Source organism: Colius striatus, chromosome 5 (assembly GCF_028858725.1).
Source record: "Colius striatus isolate bColStr4 chromosome 5, bColStr4.1.hap1, whole genome shotgun sequence".
In the NCBI taxonomy this organism is placed as follows: Eukaryota; Metazoa; Chordata; class Aves; order Coliiformes; family Coliidae; genus Colius; species Colius striatus.
This window is the reverse complement of record NC_084763.1, coordinates 31517646-31534365: the sequence shown is the minus strand read 5'-3', so window position 1 is coordinate 31534365 and position 16720 is coordinate 31517646.

The window sequence follows — 16720 nt, the reverse complement described above, 5'->3', positions numbered from 1 at the left end:
GTTCAGGATGGTGCTCAGTCATTCTTAAGGCTACAGTCCTAAAAGAATTTTCATAATATAGGTAATATAGTAATAGGTAAGAGACATCAGAAAGAGATTTGGTAATCTGAGTGTCATGTGCTCACTTCCACAAAGGCATACAGGGAATTTTGACATCTCCATATGGGAGCACACTACAGAAAGGTCAACTCACGTCAGCTTAGCTTGTAGTTGGCTAAAACTAACAAACAAGAATAGGACTGTACTTTTATTTGCAACCACTCTCTTAACACTGCCTGTAAGTAAACTTTATCTTCTCTTTATGGATATTTTTAAACTTTTTTGAAAGATGCCAAAAAAGCATTCAACAGTACATAAAAAAGACATCTAAAAGAAAAAATAAAAGTATTTTTGAGCAGCATGTATCAACTATTTGTATGGAATAATCTGGTATTGAACACATTAAAAATCTGACTGCTTGTAAGCCTGATTAAATTTAGATCACATCTGTCTTGTCAGGATGTTCTCCTGAAGGACAGTAGAATATACTGGACTATAACACTTTCCATTTTTAATAAAGTTACCTAAAAAGGAGGAAAAAAAAAACAAAAACAAAAAGTGGACTGGATTGTAGTATATGTGTATAAATAAATGCTTTTTATTACTGTATATGGAGCACTGACACATTACCCAGAGATATTCAAGTCTCAACTGGATATTGTCCCTGTACAATCTGCTCTAACTGGACCCAGTCCAAATGGGGTAGGATTTGGGATAGGATTTGGGGTGGAAGGAGTAGACTACATGACCTTCAGAGATCATTTACAACCCAAATTTTTCTGTTTCTAACCCTAAACACAACTCTGTAGTCTGTTGTTCAAGACATTTAGCTAGGAATTTCCTTCAGACCAGCAAGTGCTCAGATATAATAATACATAAATCTATACACAATGAATATAATATAAATGGGTACAGTATATATTAAGTGTATAGATGTGTATAAATAAATATTGTATTTAATTATACATAGACACACTATTTACATATATATATACCCATTTCTGTATATGTGCCTGTATATATACACACACATTTATCAAACTATGGAAATTAAATATATTTATCCATAAAATTGCAGGTACAAAATGACTAAAGAAGTCTTAATAAGAGCTAATGGAATTAATAAAGTTTAAATACGAATGGAATGTAATTAAACAAATGTAAAGACTGGTACAGAGTCTCCATTTTACCAGGCTGCATAACAAGCCATGACATGTCTGAAGTGTGGGAACTTCAAGAGGATGGATGGGTGCCAAAGGGAGACAGGGAAAGGGCACAGAAAATCCCCAAGGACTATAGGGCCCTTCTATGAAGCTATCAAGGAGTCGCTGGTGCAAGCCTGCAAAGAAGAGTTCAGTCCAGTGAGGAGGTGTGTGAAGTTCCAGCTCCAGCTCAGTGAGATGACTATATGTTGTTACTGGGGCAGACTTGGGGTTTTCCACGATGCTGCAAGACACAGGCAGCATGGAAAATTGAACACTGGAACAAAAGGACAACTTTAAAAGAACATGTATGTGGGGACAATAAGGAAAAGGCAAAAGGAATCTTAAAAGAGACGACTTTCTTTTCCTTTCTTTTGGTGTTCACACTGATGTGTACCTCAAACCGAAAAATCTCATGTACATGGACTGGGTAGAACAGTGAAGAGATTCATCTTCAAGCTGATCTCCGGTGACATAATAATAAATAAATTGCATACTCAGTGTTTACAGTTCACTTTTGTTTCCAAAATTCTGGCTATGCTGTCATGGTTTGGCATGAAGCCATTTCTGGTTAAGGGGGAAGGGGCTGTAAAGATGGCTCCTGTAAGAAGTTGCTTGAAACTCTCCCCAGCTCTGAGCAAGACCCACTTCTAGGGCTGAGCCAATTAGACACCTCCACAACCACTTTTTAAGAAGAAGATGGAAGAGGAGGCTTCTTCCTGTTTTTTCTTCTGTCCCTTCTTTTCCAGCTGGTGATGGTGCAAGGAGTTGGGTGGGAGAGAGAAGCAACCATGTAGACTCCAATATCAGTGAGAGAAGAGAGGAGGAGGTGTGCTGGAGCAGAGATTTCCCTGCATTCTATGGAGAGGACTGGTGAAGCTGAGATTAGTTTGCATTTTGCTAAAGACCCTACACCAGGGGCAGAGACTCACCTCATTAAAGACCCTGTGCCAGGAACAGTGACTATGGCCAGAGGAGGCCGTCCCCCATATGAGAGATCCATGTTCACAGAGGTTGTAACTGTGGGAAGGAACCCTCACCAAAGAATTTCATTAAAATTATGCCCAGAAGTGGCCATGTCCCGTGGGAAGGGGCCCTGTAACTGCAGAAGCTGCAACTGTGGGGAAAAATCCACACCAGAGGACTGTGTCCCATGGGAGGCACCCCGTATTGGAGCAGGGGAGGAATGCAAGGAGTTGTACTCTGAGAAGAGAGAAGCAGCAGAGACCATCTGTGAGAGACTGACCACATCCCTCATTCCCTACCTCGCCCTGAGCTGCTGAGCCAGGGAGGAGGTAGAGATTTCGGAAGCTGAGCTCGGGAAGAAAGGAGGGATGGAGGAGTGAGATCTTAAAGTACTGGTTGTATTTTTATCAATCATCCTGCTCTGGTTTTGCTTTTTGTTCCATTCTATTTCTTGTAGGTAGTAGAATAAACTTTCCTTACCTTCCTCTCTAAGTTGAGTAGCAGAGTCTGTTTTGCCCGGAACCATAACTGTCAGTGAGCCCTCCCTACCCTTGTCTCAATCCACAACATCCTGGGTTATCTTTTTTTGTCCCATCTTGCCGGGGCCTTCGCCATCCTAAGAAGGGTGGGAGTGGATGGAGGGCAGTGAGCAAGAGACTGTCGTGGTGCTTCATTGCTGGCTGGGCAAAACCATGACACTATACAAATACACATCAAATGTACTCAAGAATATGTATGCAATACCAATTGGATCTTTTCACAGCATAACATCCTAGAACTAAGTGGGATCTTAACATCCTAGAACTAAGTGGGATCTTTTCTGGTTAGGTTTAAGCTGCCTAGAGTCCTCCAGTGTAGACTCTTCATTGTTATGATTGGAGAAATCTTTTCTAAACTGAGACTCTTACTCCTACTTGGTTTGCATTGGAGAGCATCTGGCTTATATCTGAAATAATAATTATCTTCCTCTGACACATTTATGAGTTTTCTCCTCATTAATTTTTATTAATAGGAAAGATTCACTGCTATGGTAGGGTAGTTTTAGAACAAACACCTGGTTTTTACAACTCTTATCAGAAATTTGCAAGGTTTCGGGCAGGGAACAGCTTAAACTTAATGAAAATCTTAACCCTTTGGGCCTTCTTTTGAAGTAACTCAGTGATACCCTTTCCAGTAGCTTTGAAGGGTAATTTTTTTCCTTTACTCCATGTATTTTTTTCTCCCTAAGTGGCTCATAGTTCACTGGATGTCATTACCTTCTTCACCGAAAGTAGCAGACAGTTAAGTATAGAATGGAAGACATTAAAAGACCTGAAAAATATAAAACCTTTTACAGAATTCAAAATTTACTGCCCATTCCATGCCTTTCTAAGTGCAAATAGGGAATTAATTTACTGCCTTTGCATCTTCCTGTGGCCAAACTCCTCTACATTTCCCTGAATCTCTGTTAATAACCTCTTTTAAAGAAACCTTGAAATGCGCTGGTATTTATTTCTTTTTCAGATAGTTCACATCATCTGGCAGAAGCCATTAAAGGTATCTAGGTTACCTGCCTTAAGTCAGTAAATTGTACTGTGTGAAAAATGCAAAATAATTTTTCTGTAAGCAGAATAGACTTTGGCAAAATGATTGATCAGCTCATAAAATATACAAAATATCAGACAAATTTGTTTTCAAAGTACAGTAGGAATAATTTCAAGCTGATTAGATAAAGTATTTTCAAGTTTCAACCACTTTGTAAAATATATTGAGACTGTAATCTCTCTTGGGGAGAGAATATTTGACCAATAAAACTACACAACATATTAAATTGATATAAGACCTAATATATACAGCCCCATAACACAGGAAATCATGACAGTATTCAGCATATGACTTACTTCCCATATTTCTTACACACATAAATACATAGCTTCATTTAAAAAAAAATCTACAAAAGAAAGACTGATGAGTTTTTCAGGTCAAATACTCATTGTCAGAGTTAAAATATAAACCACAAAAAACCCCTTAGTACTTGAGGAAGGACTTAAAACTTAGTTTAACTGTCTTAGTGACAAAACTTAGGCTTTCATCACCTCTGAGTCATGATATAGAGATCCCTCTGAGAGCTGGGAGAGATTTTGTGTATTCAGTTTTCATCAACTCTATGTAATTTTTGCTTCAAGTTATGTTTGGTTACTGTTTAATCCTGTATCTAGCTGAAAGCTTTTGTTTTGACATTTTCAAATTACAGGTTTGAACTTCTGATTTCAAAATACTTCTTTCCAAAACTTAACTACAAAACTCTCATGAGAATGTAGTCTGTCTTAGCATACATACACACTTCTGAGTTTAGCTAGCACAAGGAATGCAGCTGTGGTAGTCACTAACTTTTCTGTACTTAATTTTATTATTACTTAAACATGTAAATTTTTAGAAAACAGTTTTCTATTGTTTCTATGGGGAAAAAGAAAAAAGAAAGACAAGAAGATCTTCCTTAATCTGTTGACATATTGACACATCTCATGCATTATCAACATGATAAAACAATCCACTTCTCTTTTCAGAAAGGATTTATGTAGTCACATACAAAGGTACTTTGTGTTTTCCATTAAAAAAAAAAAAAAAATCATTTAAGCCTTTAGATAATAAGGTTTGCCTCTTTCCTTACATGCATATGTTGTTGTTTTTAGTCTCAATGTAAGAAGTTATTTTAGGAATCTAAAAAAAAAAAAGAAAGAAAACTCTGTTTTACTACATTCAATTTAAAGTACTGATCATGTAAAATTGTGAATTTTTAAAAGCATACTGCAATGAGAACAAAGAGCAGAACCGCTTGATGTCATAAATGTGACTTTCTAGCTTCAATTGTAGACAGTAAAAGATCATACAAGACCAGATGTTTACACCAAAAATTGTAGAACTACATACTTAAGAAATCCACCTTTTTGTCTCAGTTACTACCACTCAACTTGCTTTTATTTGTTGCCTTGCTTCACCTATAAGTAACACAAAATACTGCACAAGTTAACAACAGATAGCATTTATTAAGTTGTTTTGCTTAGGGAAAAAAAACCCTTATATGACATTTGATTTATCCCTAGCTAATTATTTTCAAAAATACTATCTAATTTAACAAAATTTTGCTGAATCCCTTCAGGAACTATATAGGTTCTTATGGAAAATTGACTGCCATTTTAGTTCATTTAAATACAATTTATTAAATCTTTGAACTAATAATTTGGCAAATTCAAACTGAAATGTATGTTGTTGATTTAATGTTTTCCACCTGCTCATTTTTTAATACCAAGAATTTACCAAAATACTCCCTTATGTTTAGACTCACCATAAACTACACGTTTGTTCTTAATTTTTAATGATGTAAAATATTTTTTAAAAAATTTCACATAAAGACTTCATTGTTTTAATCATATACGTCTATGCTATGTAAGATTATATGGGATAATTATGAAAATAACCATAATCAGATTTATTACAAAATATTCAGGTTTCACTCTGCTAGATTATCTCATTTGTAGAAAGACAGACAAAGATACATTTGGAACAATAAACAAATTTAAACACCAAAACCACTGATTTGTACCTGAAATACCAATGTTCACAGCTTGATTAACTGAATGAGCTAGTATTATTCCATCATTCCATTGCTCTTCAGAAATCTTTTTTTATATATGAAACTAACTTTCTCAAATAAAATGTGAAGTTGGTGAAGGGTCTAGAGAACAAGTCTTATGAGAAATGTCTGAGGGAATTAAGGTGATTTAGTCTGAAGAGGAGGCTGAGGAGACACCTGATCACTCTGATTTTGATTAGAAGTTTTGTGTCTTTTCTCTCATTTTTGTTGTGATTCACTACTTCACAGTTTAGAATCAGAATTCTCCTTTGTTCACACATAACCTGAAAAGTGAGATTTTTCAAAAGCACTGAGGGTTGATCCAACTGTGTCTATTTATCTCAATATGACTTTTACCTACGACTCTGGTGAAGTGATTTTTTTTATATGTATTTTTTCTTTTCCTTCTAATTGAAGGTCTTTCAAAAAAAGGTTAAAAGTTTCTGTGTTGGAAACGAAGTTGGAAAGAATGAATTCAGCTATGTCTGGACACTTCAACACTGGCAAAAGTAAAAAATGAGCAGCTAGAACCAGTGGTAGTGCACATTCTCTGCCAAGAAATAGCATTACAAATTGTGAAGCGTAATCTTTCAAATATTACACCGATTCCCTGACATGGTTTGTCTACCTTTTACTGTCTTCTGTGTCTTTCTTGACCATTTTTTCATTCTCCATATAATGAATAGCTTTCCAAATCCAAATTCTTTTCATAGATCAGTAAAGTGTCCAACATAATGCAAGCACAGTTTAATTTTGAAACTTGTAGACACCACTGAAAAAATACCTTAGCAGGTAATTTGTGTTAAAGCTGATGAGGAAACATCACACAAACAGTTTTCTGAGAGAAAATGTATTTTTCTCAAAATTGAAATTTTCTATAAGACTTCATTTTAGGAAAAAGACTTCCATGTGAAAATGATATTATATTATCAATAAGTTGAACCTATAATTTCATTGCAGAAATGACCCAAGGGGTTCCATTTGAAATTATTCAAAACTGATAAATTATATCTCCTAACTACATTGCTTTACAAGTATTAGGCTTTAGCTCTGCATAGACTCCTCGTCTTGAAGGAGTCTCATTTACATGTCTCAGAGTACACTGCGATACATAAAATTAAAAGATTGACAGGTACTAACATACCTTATAATAATTCTTCTTAACTTGTTGCATGCATACCTTTGCCTAGAGTTAGGAAAACATAGAATCAAGTTTCTTTTATTTGGAGAAATCTGGCATGAAAAATGGGAATGTGGCTGAACATAAACTTATCCTACATCTAATGTTCTTGCTTAGATTGTCTTCTATCACACTGTTAGTGTAATTTTGGTCTAAGAAAAAAGTTTTCTCAGTTCCTTAAGCATCTTGTTTTGTTCTAAGGAAAAATAAAACAGGCTATTGTTTCTTAAAATTTACTTTGGAATAGAACTGCCATATTGTCTTCAATAGTAATCACAATATGTTTTGAGATAAGAAAAAAAATAGGTAACATTAGGAAACCTTCAGCAATATTTATAAATAGGATAAAACTCCAGTTATGTAAATCTTACACAGTCGACATTAATTTCAGTTGCAAATATTTAAAGCCCTTTTCACTGTTTTGAAAGGTTATATACTAATCAGATTACGCTTCATAAATTTATTCTAATTAGAATTATTGTATTATAGCCCTCAATGCATACATTAAACTCCACAGAACTAGTATATCCTTTAAACTCCTTAATAATTTTCTCATCTCTTATGAATGGAAAAGATATCATTTGCAAAAAAAGCTGTTTCATAAAGTCCATGGGATGTAAATTGCTAAAAATATTCTGAGATATGGCTTGTAAATTATATTAAACCAAACAAAAATATCAGACACATGAATAATGAGGAATGAGGCTAGAAAGGAGAATATGCCAGTGATTTAAAATATAATTTAGTTATCTTTTCCTTGTTTTTTTCATGAGAATATCATGAGATATCTAATAGCATTGACTTTAAAGAAATAGAAATCATCACCATCAGGTGAAAGAAAATTCAAAATGCTTAATATCTTTTGGGCATTGGCTCAAGGTGATGACCATACTAGATTTCAAAATAGCTATGACATGAACTTGTCATGGTCTGACATGACAGCCTTTTCTGGTAAGGGGAAAGGGGCTGTAAAGACGACTCCTGTAAGAAGTTGCTTGAAACTCTCCCTAGCTCTGAGGCAGACCCACTTCTGGGGCTAAGACAATGTCGTGGTTTAGGCCCATCAGGGAACAAAGACCACGATTAGCCTCGAGTACCAAAGTGGCTGAGAATTGCTCAAGGGCAGGGAGAGTTTAATTGCCGCTTAAGGATCAGGACAAAACAGACCAGGCCACTCAGTTTGGGGAAGAAAACAGAAAAAAACCCAATTTAATGCAACATCAACTAAAACATACCCCCAAAAACCCAGAACATAACCAAAATGAAACAACACAGAGTAATACATCAATGAAGAGTCCAACCAGTCTTTTTAAGAACACCTTCTTGCCACACCTCCCCTCTTCCCGGGCTCAGAGCCCTGATCCCGGTGTTTTTACCCTGTCTCCCCCGAACGGTTCAGGGGGGCAGGCAGTGGGGGTTTCAGTCAGTCTGTTCCCGATAGCTTCTGCCATTTGTCCCTCCTCAGGACGGGTGAACTCCACACCAGTCCTCCCTGCAAGTCCGTGGGGTAACTCACACTCATGGCAGCCCTGCACGGGCTGCTCCGACGCGCACCCATTCCAAAGGCTGCAGCTCCTCTCTGCCTCTCGTGTGGGGCTGCTCTGCGGCACACAGGCTCTCCAACACGGCCTGGGCCATGGCCGTCTCCCCACACAGTCCCTCGCCCGTCCGGGCTCACTCACATGGAGCTGCTGGTAATTCTCGGTCCTTCCATGGATCTCCATAGGTTGCAGGGGCACAGCTTGCATTCTCGCCACGGCTTGCAGAGGAGTCTCTGGTCTATTGCTTCTCCTTCCTTCCTCCTTCTCTGGCTGAAGGGTCCGTGTGGTCGCCTACATCTTGTATCACTCTTACACCTCCTGACTCGCATTCCGAATTCCCGTCCCCTAAATAGTGATGGCAGAGGCACCAGATTGGCCCAGCCGGGCCGGAGGTGGGTCTGAACCTAGGAGCCGGGGGAGGGTCCGCAAACTCTTTACCGGGTCTTCACTGCAACCCGCTCCCCCTGTTACTAAGCCAAAAGCTGCTCCTTGCTAAACCAGAACAGACAATTAGACACTTCCATGACCACTTTTTAAGAAGAAGCAGGAAGAGGAGGTTTCTTTTGGTTTCTTCCATCTTCTGTCCCTTCTTCTCTTCCGGCTGGTGGTGGAGTAAGTAGTTGAAAGAGAAACAACCATGCGGACTCCAATGTCAGTGAGGGAAGGGAGGAGGATGTGTGCTGGAGCAGAGACTCCCCTACATTCTACGGAGAGGACTGGTGAAGCTGAGATTAGTTTGCATTTTGCTAAAGACTCCTCAGCAGTGGCAGAGACTCATTCTGATAATGACCCCTTAGCAGGCTCATTTTGATAATGACTCCCAGCCAGGGACAGTAACTATGGCCAGAGGAGGCCGTGTCTTGTGGGAGGAACCCAATCACTTCATTACTGACCCCGAGCCAAGGAAAGTGAGTTTCTTCATTAAAACTATGCATGGAAGAGGCCGTGTCCCGAGGGAGGTACCCACAGAAGCCGTAACTGTGAGGAGGAATCCATGACAAAGAAACTCATTAAAATTATGCCCAGAAGAGGCCATGTTCAGAGGGAGGGACCCTGTATCTGCAGAAACTGCAACTGTGGAGAATAATCCACGCCAGGACTGTGTCCTGTGGGAGAGACTTTGTGTTGGAGCAGGGGAGGAATGCAAGGAGTTGTCCTCCTCTGAGGAGAAGTGGCAGAGCCCATCTGTGAGAGATTGACCACATCCCCCATTCCCTACCCCCTGAGCTGTTGAGGGGGAAGGAAGTAGAGAGATTGGGAGCAGTGAGCTGGGCCTGGGAAGAAAGGAGGGATGGGGGAAGTGCTGGTTCTAATTCTCTCATCATCCTACTCCCTTTTTGCTTTTATTCCGTTCTGTTTCTTGTAGAATAAACTTTCCTACATTCCTAAGTCAAGTAGGACTGTTTTGCCCAGAATCGTAATTGGCAGCGAGCCCTCCCTGCCCTTGTCTTGATCCACAACAACCTTGGCTATCTTTTTACTCCCATTTTGCTGAGGCCTCTGCCATCCTAATATGGGTGGGGGTGAATGGGGGCACTCGGTGAGAGACTGTCATGGTGCTTCTTTACTAGCTAGGCCAAACCACAACACAACCAAAGATTTAGCATCAAGAGTTTATTTCTACACGATATAAGATATTATATTGTATTATACAACAAAGGTTCATATAGAATTAAGACAGAAAAATAACAGAAAGCACGCTGGTTTACCGGAGAGAATCCATGACAGACTGACTTGGTAATTTTCTCTGAGCAAGTTATTAGCTTCAGAGAGAGAATATGTGATGGCTGCAGGTAACTTGGGTCAATTATTTGATATTGGCCACCCAGGAAACAATTAGGACGGTAAAAATGCTGGTTAATACAATAATAATATGTTGACCATGCAACCAGCTAAATGAGAGGGCTGTGAGAGTAAAAGGTAAAAATTAAGGTACCTTTGCCAAACAAGCGTCATAAGTCATATCTAGATTCCATCAATATTATCAGAATAACTATTGCTCTCACTTTCTCCTGCATTTCCAAAGACAGCAATTTTTTTAGAACTAGTGTATAGGATGAGGCCTTGTACAGTAATGGAGAATTTGTATTTCCACTTTCATTTCTTACCAAGTGGCTAAAACAGTTAACAAGTATATGAATAGCTGTCATGGTTTAGCAAGGAGCAGCTTCTGCTTGCTGTTCTGGTTTAGCAAGGAGCAACTTTTGGCTTAGTAACAGAGGGAGTGGGTTGCAGTGAAGACCTGGTAAAGAGTTTGCGGACTCTCCCCCGGCTCCTGGGTTCACACCCCACTCCAGCCCAGCTGGGCCAATCTGGTGCCTCTGCCATCACTATTTAGGGGACGGGAATTTGAAGTGCTGGCAGGAGGTGTTTGAGGGATGCAAGATGGAGGCGATCATGTGGCTGCTTCAGCCACAGGAGGAAGGAAGGAGAAGCAACAGACCAGAGACCCCTCTACAAGCTGTGGCGAGAATGCAAGCTGTACCCCTGCAATCTATGGAGATCCATGGCAGGACTGAGAGTTACCAGCAGCTCCGTGTGAGTGAGCCCGGACGGGTGAGGGACTGTGTGGGGAGACGGCCATGGCCCAGGCCGTGTTGGAGAGCCTGCAGTCGCAGAGCAGCCCCACACGAGAGGCAGAGAGGAGCTGCAGCCTTTGGAATAAGTACACGTCGGAGCAGCCCGTGCAGGTCTGCCGTGAGTGCGAGTTACCCCACGGACATGCAGGGAGGACTGGTGCAGAGTCCACCTGTCCTGAGGAGGGACAAAGGGCAGAAGATACCCGGTATAGACTAACTGAAACCCCTACTCCCTGCCCCCCCCCCCCCCCCCCGAACAGTTCAAGGGGGGATGAGGTAAAAACACCGGGATCAGGGCTCTGAGCCCAGGAAGAGGGGAGGTGTGGCGAGAAGGTGTTCTTAAAAAGGCTGGTCAGACTCTTCATTGTTGTATTACTCTGTGTTGTTTTATTTTGGTTATGTTTGGGGGTTTTAAGGTTATGTTTTAGTTGATGTTGCATTAAATTATTTTCTGTTGTCTTCCCCAAGCCGAGTAGTCTGGTCTGTTTTGTCCTGAACCTTACGCGGCAATTAAGCTCTCCCTGCCCTTGGGCAATTCTCAGCCTCTTCAGTACTCGAGGCTAATCGTGGTCTTTGTTCCCTGATGGGCCTAAACCAGGACAATAGCCAGGTCTATTGAAGGAGATTTGAACTTCAATTCTTCATCTCCTATGCAAGTATTCTTCTTTCCCTTTTTAGATTATTTTAGGGTATCACTTTTGGTCTTTCTTAAATGCTTAGGCCAGAGAGATTGCTACAAAAACATTAGTTCATTCTATTGGTATGGAGAAAACTTCTGTCCTATTTCTTTCTCTAATGTTACGTTGTGTGTATATTTTGTATTTAAATATAAATCAGGGTGCAGAAATTTGAACTCAGGATTTTCTTTCCTGAGAACATGGGAAAACAATCACAGGAATGCTCAAGAACATGTGAACATGACTGTGTCAAGAAACAGCCAATTACAGAGCAGTATGATGTTTAACTAAATGATGGCACCTTGCCCTAAAATAATAGCCAAAAGAAGATGATAATTCCTTGTGTATGTAAGGGGACGAGCCTTCTGGGTCTGATGTACTTCCTGCTGAACTGGTAGTGGGTGTGTGGTCCTGTCATTCAGTTACAAGTTATACCTGACTGGAAGATAAATTTACCATACTGATGATGGGAGCTTAAGAGAGATTTTGCTGATTTGTCTTCTAAAGCAGAAAGGAAAATGAGAACATTAAAACTCTGAGAAGCTATATGAAAGCTACATTAACTAATCCTGAATAAAGTTGTGGTTGGTATAATGTGTTATTTGGACAATATTAGCAACTTGATTTTTACTACCTTTTTATTCATCTGCTCTCCAGTGGACTGCCACAAACAGTTGCTACTTTCTGTTTCTCTGGAGTTCTATCACTATGTTTTTTTCCCTTTCTCTTGGTTGAGTATAGTAAAAAAAAAAAAGCCTTTCTTTGCAGCAGTCAATTGATAGGTGTAGAAAATGAGAACAGAAAAGAACCGTTTTGAAACATGCCACAAATAATTCTCAAGGATATCTTTAGGAGCTCACAGAATTTCCTGTCAAATGATTGTATGAGACAACAATGCTTTTTTGTTTTTATGACCTCTTCAGACATCTTTAAGATCAAATAAAGGATTGTAGTTTTACACATTCTGTTAAAATTTTACTTTTTTTGTCTTGATTAACTACCCTTAACAAACTTCTTTGTACAGACAAGAATGATATTGCAATGTAAACATAGGTTTCAGTGACATGATTGACTTGTGAGTTTAAAATAGGTTAAATGAAAGACCATCTTTTTCAGCCAGATAAAAGAAGTAATCATAAATACATATCCAGGCAATAATCAAAAGGGATCACTGTGGATAGTTACTGTTGCTTTACCACAGACAGTTGTATCATATAGTGAAGAATTACAGAAAATGACATGCTCAGAATGTCAACAGTGAACAGAAGTTGAGTGTATGAATATTGTCATTGAAGACACTACTTTCGATAGATTGTTCACTGTCACATGAAAATTGATTTACTAAGACTAAAATAGTCAATGATAGAGAACTAGAAGGTGATCTGATACAAAAGGACAATTTTAAAGGAAACTTTTTTTTTTCTGGACTGTGAGAAATTGACTGTAATATATTGAACTCAAATTTATGCCAGAATTAGAGCTTGATGGTATCATGCGACTTTCTTAGCATCTACCATAAAGGACTATGAGGTGTAAGAGGTGTGAGAAGCTTTCCATATCAGATTAAGTAACAACTATCTGTTCCTTCCTACAACATGCTGAGCTCGAACACCAAGGATATATATGGCAGCTCAGAATTTGCTTTCACATGAACTGTTGAGGTAAAAAACCCAAGATTTACTAACTACATAAAAAAAATCTATTTTCACTTTTTGCTATTAAAAGTAAATTTCTGAGTTTAAAAGGACTAATTAAAATGGATAAAGAATTACACGCATAGCTAGTTCTTATCTCAGTGATTTTTGTCATTCCATTGAATTAGATCATATTAGCAGCTAATTTGTATTCTGAAGATGAGTCTACATGACACTGGTATATAGCTGTACTGTTCAAGGATCAGGCATGACAGAGAATTTACAACCAGAGTTTACTGCCTTTCCATTCACCATCTTGATGAGAAAAGAGTGGAGCTATGTTCTTTCTTCTGCTTTACACAAACACAGCTGGAATCTGTCCTGAAAATTCCCTTCTCTCCTTCAGAGTTGGAGTTACTCCTTGAGGAGTAGACAAGAGGGAGCAGTGAGAGATCAATTCTCTTGGCAGGCTCAAATGCAGACTATGACAGCGTAGTCTTTTATGTGGTGTCTCTTTTCTTTGACGAGGAAGCCATGGAACACAAAACTTACAGTGAATATACTTCTCAGAACAGAAATACAGAATCATTTAGGTTGGAAAAGATCTTTAAGATCAAGTCCAACCATTAACCCAGAATTGTCATGTCCACCATGTCCCTCAAAATCACATCTACACATTTAAATATTTCCAGGCATAGTGACTCAATCACTTACCTGGGCAACCTGTTCTAATACTTGACAAACCTTTTGGGATAAAACCTTCGTTTCAGGAAAAGCAGTTGTGCATAGTTTTGGTAAAGCAAATGAGAAATAGGTGTTGTATCCAAATTTACTAGCAAGGACAAATGGAAAGCAAAATACCTTATTCTACTAATTAATTGTGCATCAAGGTTTCATTTGAACTTATATTCTTATTTTATGTGAGCCTCAAAGGAATATGGAGTATTACACTGCAATGACTGAACTGCATAGAGGGAACCAAACTTTATGTATTTTGGAGAAATTATGTGAAATTAGAAACTGATAATTTGTTTGTGTATTTATTAGCATCTATACTATCTGGAACTTACATAACTCACAAAAACTGCTGTCCCCCTATGTGATGGATTTTACATCCCCATTATTGTGTAGTTTTAAATTTCATGAGATAAATGTGAAAGTAGAAAAACAAAATTATGAAGGAAATGTCTACAAATACAATTGACTAGTTTGTTGATGCCAGGAGGGAAAATAATTGCTGAAGTGGCAACAAACAGACTGAAAGTTGGAAAGTCTACCGGTGCTGCTATATGGGATGATATGGCTGTTTTCATGTGCATTCTGTCTTGATTTTAATTTTCTTTTTATTTTGTAAGACCAAATAGTTATTCTCCTTTTAATTGGACATCTTGTTTGCATGTGGAACATTAGAACATTTAAGAAAGTAAATGATTGATTTTTTTTCCTACATTTCTGACTTATTGATATGCTCTTTTTGAGAAAGCCCTTGGTAGCTGATCAAGTGGAAAAAGATAAATTAACTAGTGAATTTTTAATGGGTTTTATGTAATATAATGAGTTTTATGACACATTATTATAAAGTTTGAAACAGAAATGCAATTTTACTAATTATCCACAAAAAGTTCACAGGATCCATCATTGAACACACTGATCCCAAGAGAATAAACTATATGTATTCCTTAAGAGTACATTATGTGAACTCATGGGACTACATTCCAGATTTCCTGGAAGCCGCTGGATTCAACTTACACGGACATTTGCTCATGTTTCCTTTTTTTCATAGTTAAAATGTTTATTTCATGTGCATCCTGTCTGGACAAAGAACGGCTTCTCAGGACAAAATTCAGTATTTGTTATCCCTCCTTTCAGATGTGAGTCTGTTGGCGTGTCTTGTATGACCTTTCTTCAGTGTTTCTTCTGGAGTAATGAATTTCCTGCACAGCATGTAAAGAGGATTCGTTTTCTCCGGAAATAAGTAACATTAACATTCTAATGCATATTAGTTAATGTGATTATTTGTGGTACTTTAATTAATATACTTCTATTTACCAACCAATTCATAGACCTAAGATTTTCAAAGATAACTAATCAATTTCTATTAATAGTGTGCATATTTTATTTCTATCTCTTCAAAATACATATTCTATATTAAAAATCTAATAATGCTGGAAGCGTGTGAGACACCAAGACTGGATGAAAAAGATGGCATTTTGTCAGTATTTTTATTATGAGGAATTTGAGGTTGCTATGGAACTGCTTACCTATCCAGCTCCTGAGGGTTGATTCCAGCCAGCAGCAAAACACCCACTCAGCCACTTACTCACTTCTCTTTCTACTGTAATGGGGAAGAGAATGGGAAGAGTAAAAGAGAAAAAAAACCCAAAACCATGGTTTGAGATAAAGACGTAATAAGTGAAGGAAATTATAAGGGAATGTATTAATAAATGTAATCATAAGTAAAGGAAGGGAAAAGGTAAGAAAACCCATATATATATATCATATACAATTGAATCTCCCCTTGGCCAGTTTGCATCAACTGTCCCAGCTGTGCCTCCTGCTAAATTCTTGCCTACCCTCAGTCTACTTGCTGCAATGATGGCAACAGAATGAGTAAAATGGGAAGCCTTGACATTGCAAGCTCTGCTCAGCCACAGCTGAAACATTGGTGTATCAAGTCTGTTTTAGTTATAAATCCGAAACAGCACTACATGAATTGCTATGAAGCAATTCCATCCTAGACAGACCTAGTACACAAACATAAATAATAACATTTCTACATTATATTTAACACTGGTATCACAGCTAATGAAACTGATAAAGCAGATGGTATTACCTGGATTTTCCAACAACAAAAAGAAATTTTGAAAAAATTACTATCAGTCCCTAGATATTAGAATTTCTTTTTCTTCTTTGACCAAACAATGGAAAGATTGGAATGCGATTCTGTGTACAAGGCCTAGATCCCACATGAATGACCCAGGTGCTTGGGCTAGAGATTAATTCTCTGTCACAGCTGACTTACTACTGTTCCCCATTATCTCTGAATGATTTTCATTGTATAGTAGTCCAGCTGCAACTAGACAGAGAAGTGTCTTCTCTCCTTTCTTCTTCATTCCATCATAAAGCATTTACATGAAATTTTTGTGGAAACTCTTGATATTACCAATATTCTCTCTTACTAAGTATGTGTTAAGTGAATGTAGATATATGTGTTTTAAAGATTGAACTGAGAGTGTTGCCACATCATTGCAGTAATTGAACTTCCTTTCTACTTCTCTCCTCAGACATG